Here is an 8,623-nt window from a genome sequence, read left to right as displayed (position 1 = left end):
AGGCTCATTGTTTCACACAGTACAGTGACTGATAGATTTGTTACTAGCCCAGTTTCCCTTCTTTATCTTGGACCCCTGAGGCTCTGGCCCGTGGGCTCCAGCTTTTCGTGGCTAAAGAAATGTGGAACTTTTATTGAAAACAGGAAACCATTTCAGCTCAAGTTTTGCATAAGAATTCTCAGTGCCATCAATGTCTATTATCTTGCTATTGATACAGAGGCCAATCATGGTATATTGTCCTAGCCACGACCATTCCCAACAGACCGTCTAATGACGGTGATATCCGTAACATAGAATGACTTATAGAAACATGTAAATAAATATTGTGAATGCCAAAACAACTTCCGCTTAATGAAGCCGTCTTCGTGCTCATGTCTGTACCATTTAGGAGTTAAATCACTTTGTTTCTGTTTATGCAGCCCTAGTCACACCTCCCCTGGCTGTGATTCAAACAGCCTGCAGTTAAAAAAATAACTTTCAATACAACCGCAGTGTGTTTACTTTAAAAGGATTTGTCTCCTGCTCTGTTCATTGAAGTTTAATCACACGGGAGGCTCCTGCAAGTTCTAGAAGGCTATTAACTGAGTATGAGATAAGAAATAAAGTGTAAACATTAGGTCTCTCGTTACAGGAATTTTGTAGGGAGACTGAAAGTCACATGCAGGTAGGCTTGATGCAAGGCTTTTTAGGTACCCATGCCAAAATGTATTTTGCCGCCCCATCACTCTCTTCATTTATACAGAGGGCCCCACATACAAACACAAAGATTATTACTTCAGAGTCTCTTGATTCTCCTCCATGCCATACAATGCTCTGAGCTGCATTACTCTGGACTGTTTTCCTCATTGACCTCGATCTGGGTATTAAAAGTCACAGTGTTGTGTGATGTGTCTGTATCACAGAGCTCCACAGCAAATAATTAAACCCACATGAATGTGTAATGTGCTTGAGTGTTTCGCAGAGCTCCCCCACAACAAAACTCTCAGTAATGTCCATGAAAGGTTATTACTGGGGGGGCGGGGCCCGACAGCCAAGATGGCCGGACTCACTTGCTCTTGGCTCCGGTGCCAGCGGGCATATACTCAGACCCAACTGTGATTGTCCACGCCAGAAACAAGCAACCTGACACAGGAGACTGACCGGCACCCAGCGAGACGCCCAACGGTACCTGAATCATACTTATCGCCCAGCAGAAACCGGAGCTCGGCGGTGCGGCCTGATCTTCAGCATGGCAGGCGGGATAGCCTGGGGAGGGACAGCCGCTCTCTCTCGGGTGCACCACGCTCACACTCCGGCAAGGGCCCCTGCAAATCGCCCACCCCCCCTTGGACCGGTGGGGGTTATTCCGGTCCCCACCAGCCCCAGACCCACGGCTCAGCATGCTGCCAGGCCACTCTGCAACCGGAGCGACACGGCCAGAAGGCCTCACAAAATGGCGTCCAAGCAACAGCACCCAGCGTATACACAGTACGATCAACAGGGCACTAACCCTGTGTCCCACTTTATGGCACAGCTTGACAAGCTCTTCCAGAGGTTCTGGAGACGCCTGGAGGACCGCAGCAGGTACGAGCAGTCCCAACGTGAAGCAGCAGCACAAGATGTCAGAAGAGGGATAGGGGGATGGTCACCACGTGGCGAACTCCACGGAACCAGCTACATAGACCGCACTAAAAGCCTTCCCAGGTCAAAGGCCGCAGGGAGAAAGCCTGCACGGTACCGACCACATTGCAGGGGGCCTAACCGCCGCTGGCGGCGGCGTAACACCCAGGCCTCCCATGGCGCCCGACGAAGGGAAGACCCGGCCTCGCAGAGACACGGAGTCTGTGGACCACAGGTACTGGCCCTCACACCGACCTGGGGCTGGCTGGCGGCCTATACCAACCCTCTGCCCCCCCCAGTGGACTATTCCAGCTCACACAGCTGCCTTCCCCAGTAGAGGCATCGGCTGACCGCAATCTCGCTGCCCCAAAGTCCCACTCACCACCGCTACTGGCTGAGAACCGATCGGGACGCGGTCAGAAAGGCCCAAGAAGACGCCACACGAAACCCCCCTACCTGACATGCATGCTCCCCTGGACTTACTTTTTACCTATCTGTCTGAGGACGATTGGTAGATAATTAAGAGTGAAGCCGCTGAACTCTCCTATCCGTAACCTACCTACTATGGCAAAACCGCTGTACTCATAACCGTAACTCTCTTAATGGCCATGCTGTGTATAGTAAGCATTAGAAAAGTTGAAACCTTCACACACTAGAATGTTCAACATATGCTATGCCTGACAAACATACCAAACATTGAGCCTCACATTTCTCGTGACCACAGTAATAGTTACTGTGTCTGTGCACTGACTCTGCAGCTGAACAGCAAAACTGTGGGGAGCAATTATAATAGTCTGCACCAGCCGCAAGTGCAGACCATGCCCTCCACCAGGAATTCGATTTTTATTTATTAATATATTGCCGATCTTGCAATATATTGAATATAAATAACGTTTAACTTATTATGCAGGGCAGACAGTATCCTCGGTACAGCACCCTCCTGTCAGGGAGCCCGAAAGCCGGAGCAGCCACAGTAGCTCCAGCCCTGTTTGGAAGACAGCGTGACAATGGACTAGACTAAGGAACAATGTATTATAAGGGCAGAGCAACACAGGGGTTGGGGCAGGGAATTAGGGAGACAGAGTGACCCAGGGCTAGGGGATTAGGGGCAAAAAATTAAATTAGAGGGTGTTACGGTACCTTCCGTAATAAATGTCCAAACCGCCGTTTAGTAGATATCCCCCGGTCACAATACTGTAGTCGGTAGCGTATGTAACATTACCATGCGAACCGCTAGTTAGGGAATCCTCCAAACTCTCAAACGGTACCGGTACGGCTTTCTACCATCTGAGCTCCAGTCGTACGAATCGCCACTTACAGCCGAACGGCAATAGGACCTAAGCGGCATATAATCCCCATAAGCAGTCTCTAGTCGCTGGTAATAAAATCCCCCCCAATAACGAGACCAAGCTCCATTATGAGGGTAAAACATGAACTGGCTTTACTGTGGGCTACCTGCCCGTATTTATGCAGGTCTCCCACTTGGTGGACACTCCCCTAGGGGACCAAATGGAAGACTGAAATAATAGAAGGACATGGGGACATTTCAGACATACATCCCCCCAGTATTCCCAGCATGCATCACAGTTTCCTTCCCTCTGCTCAGGAGATAATTGGGATGTAATTCAATTATCTCCTCGAGCAGAGGCACATCGCCATTTTAACTTCAGGTTATAAAAGACATTAAAATCCATAACTTTACAACTGCCGAACATTTTGTATTCGCATAACCCATCCCCAGATAGCCTGGATCTGAGCGTATATTATTGACGTATAGCGCTCAGATCCCATACGTATAGTTCAATCGCCATGGAGTCAAAGTCTGTTATAGTCTTTCGGTACGCGATTGACTCCATGGGATGGCTATCTGAGTTCAAGTCTATTCGTGTTGCCAACATTCCCGAACGGCCGGCGTTCGTATATCCCGGGCGATGGAGAAGGGAAGGTTGATGGCCACAGCGGTGTTCGGTTGATTAAGTGTCCGTTTTGGGTTCCATGGAATAACCGGGGCTTTCGCACAGTCAAAATGGCCGCCGCCTCGTGGTCGACATACGAACGACGACCACCCTGTCTTCGGTCTTAATTGAGAAGTGGCTGCGGTTAACCTCAACGTTCTAATTGGGATCAATAGGTTAACGAGCAGCACACTTCTCTCCTGGGTGGCCGTCCGTTCGGTAGTTGCGATTGGCAAACAAATGTATTCTCCTAATCCGGGCATACGAACGGGGAATGCAGGCAAATGGCAAAACAGATGAACACAGTATGTTTAGTCCAGACGGATGGGTCTGTCACAGGGGGACATAGTGACACAGGGATAAGGGGACAGATGATTAGGGGGGCACAGGTATAGGGGGCAGCAAATTAGGGGGACATAGTGACACAGGGATAAGGGGACAGATGATTAGGGGGGCACAGGTATAGATGGCAGCAAATTATGGGGACATATGATTATGGGGGCACAGGTATAGGGGGCAGCAAATTAGGGGGGCATAGTGACACAGGGATAAGGGGACAGGGAAAGGGGGCAGCAAATCAGGGGGACAGAGTGACGCAGGGCTTCGGGGGAGGAGTTTAGAGTGACAGGGGATTAAAAACTTGGTCCCCACTCTGTCTCCATAGCTCTGTGATACCTTTCCTCCTAATAACCTGTCAGAGCTATAGGGGGGCACATTGACACATGACTAAAGGGATAAGGTGATGAGTTATTTCAGATATTGAAAATGCCGCTCTCCTTAGCGCCTCACTGGTGATGCTGCCGGGTCCAACAATATCTGTGTTGTGTCCGGGTACAGCAGTGACCTTCTAGGCAGGGGAAGCTGTGCGCTGGGCATGGACTCAATTCGGCTGGGACCGCCGGGGAGTTGGATGCAGAGAGGAGGAAGTCATGCCCCATGGATGTTACTTAGGGTCTGTAAGTCTCCTCCAACATAGCGAAGCGGAATGGGACAACAGGCAATGGGCAGTAGATGTTTTTAAATTTGAGTCCCATGCCTAGGGCCCATGATTCAGATTTTTGCACCCCCTGCCCTGGTGCCCTACGGTCACCGCCTGTGCTTTCTCCCTGCATGCAGTCTGTGTGAGTAACAGCCACGGGAGGCGTGACCACAGTTGTATAAATATAGTGATTTAACTACTAAATAGCAGAGAATGGAGAAGTGAGACTGCGGGGGCATGATTTGTACACCAAAACTGCTTCATCTAGGATGGACCGTCAAAGGATGGACCGTCAAAGAAACACCCATCATTTGATTATTATTTATTTCTGAAACAATGTAGTGGCACATCAACACTCCCCCAAGAAGTTAAGTTCTAGCCTTAGAGTCACTTCACTCACCATTTGGGGTAATAATAGGATTAATTACCGAGACATGACCGAGCTGACTGCACGGTGATTTCAGACTAATTGTTCCTTATTTATTTTAATTTATTTATTATTGCCATTTATATAGCGCCAACAGATTCCGTAGCGCTTTACAATATTATGAGAGGGGGATTTAACTATAAATAGGACAATTACAAGAAAACTTACAGGAACAATAGGTTGAAGAGGACCCTGCTCAAACGAGCTTATTTTCTATAGGAGGTGGGGTGTAAAACACATTAGGACAGGAATTTACACTCAAATAAGGTGGGCTGCCCTTTAGGAGAGGACAAGAGACAGGTATGTGAGGTAAGGGTTAGTCATGGAGGCCATAAGCTTTCCTAAAGAGATGGGTTTTAAGGCACTTCTTAAAAGATGCAAGACTAGGGGAGAGTCTGATGGCGGTAGGCAGGCTATTCCATAGGAAGGGAGCCGCCCGCGAGAAGTCCTGCAAGCGCGAGTTGGCCGTACGAGTGCGGACAACGGACAGGAGGTGGTCACGGGCAGAACGGAGAGACCGAGAAGGGACATACCTATGGATCTGTGAGGAGATATAAGAGGGGCTAGAGTTGTTCAGTGCTTTATAGGTGTGAGTTAGTACCTTGAATTGACTCCTATAGCATACAGGAAGCCAATGTAAGGACTGGCAGAGGGGTGAGGTGTGAGAGAAACGACTAGAGAGGAAAATCAATCTAGCAGCAGCATTCATTACGGACTGTAAGGGTGCAGTACGGCTATTGGGAAGACCAATCAGGAGAGGGTTACAATAATCCATGCGGGAAATTACTAGAGCATGGACAAGCTCCTTGGTAGTATCTGGTGCAAGAAAGGGGCGGATGCGGGCTATGTTTTTAAGATGGAATCTACAGGATTTGGCAACATGCTGGATGTGAGGCTCAAAGGTGAGACCAGAGTCAAGTATGACGCCAAGACAGCGCGCTTGCAAGGATGGACTAATGTTGGTACCACAAACTTGGAGGGAGAGCGAAAGATGAGGATCAGTATTAGGAGGAGGAAAGACAAGGAGCTCAGTTTTTGAGAGATTGAGTTTCAGAAAGCGGGAGGACATCCAGTCAGAGATGGAAGAAAGGCAAGCAGTGACACGTTGCAGGACGGCAGGGGAGAGGTCCGGGGAGGAGAGATATAGCTGGGTGTCATCAGCGTACAGGTGGTAGTGAAATCCAAAAGAGGTAATAAGTTTGCCAAGAGAGGCAGTATAAAGAGAAAATAGAAGGGGACCAAGGACGGAGCCTTGGGGAACGCCAACTGAGACAGGGCAAGGGGAGGAGGTATCATTAGAAAAGGAGACACTGAATGAGCGTTGGGAGAGATAAGAGGAAAACCATGAGAGGACAGAGTCACAGAGACCAAGTGATTGAAGAGTTTGAAGAAGGAGAGCATGATCAACGGTGTCAAAGGCCGCTGAGAGGTCAAGAAGAATTAGTATGGAGTAGTGGCCTTTGGATTTAGCTGCGATTAGGTCGTTAGTAACTTTGATAAGGGCAGTCTCTGTAGAGTGGAGAGGGCGGAAGCCAGATTGAAGGGGGTCAAGGAGAGAGTTGGAATTGAGGAAATGAGACACACGGGTAAAGACAAGTCTTTCCAGAAGCTTTGAGGAAAAAGGGAGCAGGGATATGGGACGGTAGTTAGAGGGGGTGGATGGGTCGAGGGATGGTTTTTTTAGTATAGGTACTACAGTGGCATGTTTAAGGTCAGCAGGGACGATGCCAGAAGAGAGCGAGCAGTTGAAGATGTGTGTTAGAGGAGGCACGAGACAAGTGGAGAGAGATCTAATAAGGTGAGATGGGACAGGATCGAGCGGGCAAGTGGTGGGGCGAGAGGAGAAAAGAAGAGCAGCCACCTCTTGGTCAGTAGCTGGGGAGAATGTCTGAAGGGTAGGAAAGGCATGATCTATGTGTGATTGAGAAACAGAAAGGCAAGGAGGGGAGAATTCTTTCCTTAGCTGTTCAATCTCGTCAGTGAAGTAACATGCAAAGTTATCAGCAGTAAGGTTAGTTTTGGGGGTGGCCACAGCAGGGCGAAGAAGAGAATTAAAGGTGTGAAAGAGACGCCTGGGGTTGCGGGAACATGAACTAATGAGAGCGGAAAAATAGGACTGTTTGGCAAGGGCAAGGGCTGCACTGTATGAACACAATATGAATCTATAATGGAGAAAGTCTGATTGGGTACGAGACTTCCTCCAGGAGCGTTCAGCACAACGGGAGCATCTTTGCAGGTAGCGCGTTGATTTAATATGCCATGGTTGGGGGCGGGTCCTCCTCGAGGTGCTTGTTTGGAGTGGCGCTGCAGTGTTCAAGGCAGATGTAAGAGTAGAGTTATATATGGAGATGGCCAGTGAAGAAATAATCTGGTTCTAACTTCATTTCAAGTTCGTAAATGTAAGTCACCCACCTCCCACGTCTTCAAAACAATAAGTTCATGCCCAGACCCCCTACTAACAATCCTTATTGCTCAGTCCTTATTGCTGCCCAGTCCCATATTCAATTACATGTGATCTGTGACAATTTGCATAAAGGGACCTTCTGCCGGCTGGCACTTGGGTTTTTATACATTTATACCCCCGTTTCCAGCCTGGGGGAATGTTATGTAACTGAATGCACTAAGTTCCTGTGTGGATATTAAATGGATTTCGAAAAAAGTGGGAAACAGGAATCCCTGTGTCAAGGAGCTTACAATCTAGTCAAATAGAATGCTCAGAATGCCGATATATGTTCTACCCACCCCTAGTGTAGATCATAGTAGTAAATAGAGACGCTCTTGGTTCCAACTCTCCTGTTTTGGCCTAAGTTTTAGGAATGAAGTTTGTTTGAGGGAATAATTCTGTAAGAGCTTCCTGCAAGCCATATGTTGTAATCAGTGGCCGAATGACCTTGGCTACATGTGTGATATCTCTCACATGGGCCCAAGCGCAGAACAAACACAGAGTTCTGAATTTAGCAACATGCAGGATCTCAAGGGTTAACAGTGGCCTCTAGAAACATTATAGATTTATTAATATAAATTACCTGATAAGTACAAATCAAATAAATTCAAATTTGTTTAATTCAGACAGTGATGTTGATATTTACTAATAAATTACAAAAAGGATTACAAATGGGACGAAAGGAGGAAGGTACGGTTACCTTTTAATATGTTTTTAGTATTTATTAATACACATTGCAGAGCTGTGATTCCTTTTACAGGTTTATCATCTAAAGTGAGAACTCAAACTACATTTCCAATTCAAAGGAAAATTGGAAAAAAAAAATCTCTGTTATCTATTCTTCACACAGCAGCTCACACTGGAGGGGGCAATTAACCAAACCCCCCAATATCTTTTACACTAAAGGAATACGGACATTACAATGTAACTGCTGTCTGTAGAATACTCAGGGAACACAGCAGCTCACACTGGAGGGGAGCAATTAACCAAACCCCCAATATCTCTTACACTAAAGGGATACGGACATTACAATGTAACTGCTGTCTGTAGAATACTCAGGGAACACAGCAGCTCACACTGGAGGGGGCAATTAACCAAACCCCCCAATATCTTTTACACTAAAGGGATACGGACATTACAATGTAACTGCTGTCTGTAGAATACTCCGGGAACACAGCAGCTCACACTGGAGGGGGCAATTAACCAAACCCCCCAATATC

Source organism: Pelobates fuscus, chromosome 3, assembly GCF_036172605.1.
Source record: "Pelobates fuscus isolate aPelFus1 chromosome 3, aPelFus1.pri, whole genome shotgun sequence".
Taxonomy (NCBI): Eukaryota; Metazoa; Chordata; class Amphibia; order Anura; family Pelobatidae; genus Pelobates; species Pelobates fuscus.
The sequence above is the reverse complement of the archived record's forward strand: the minus strand, read 5'-3'. Positions refer to the sequence as shown.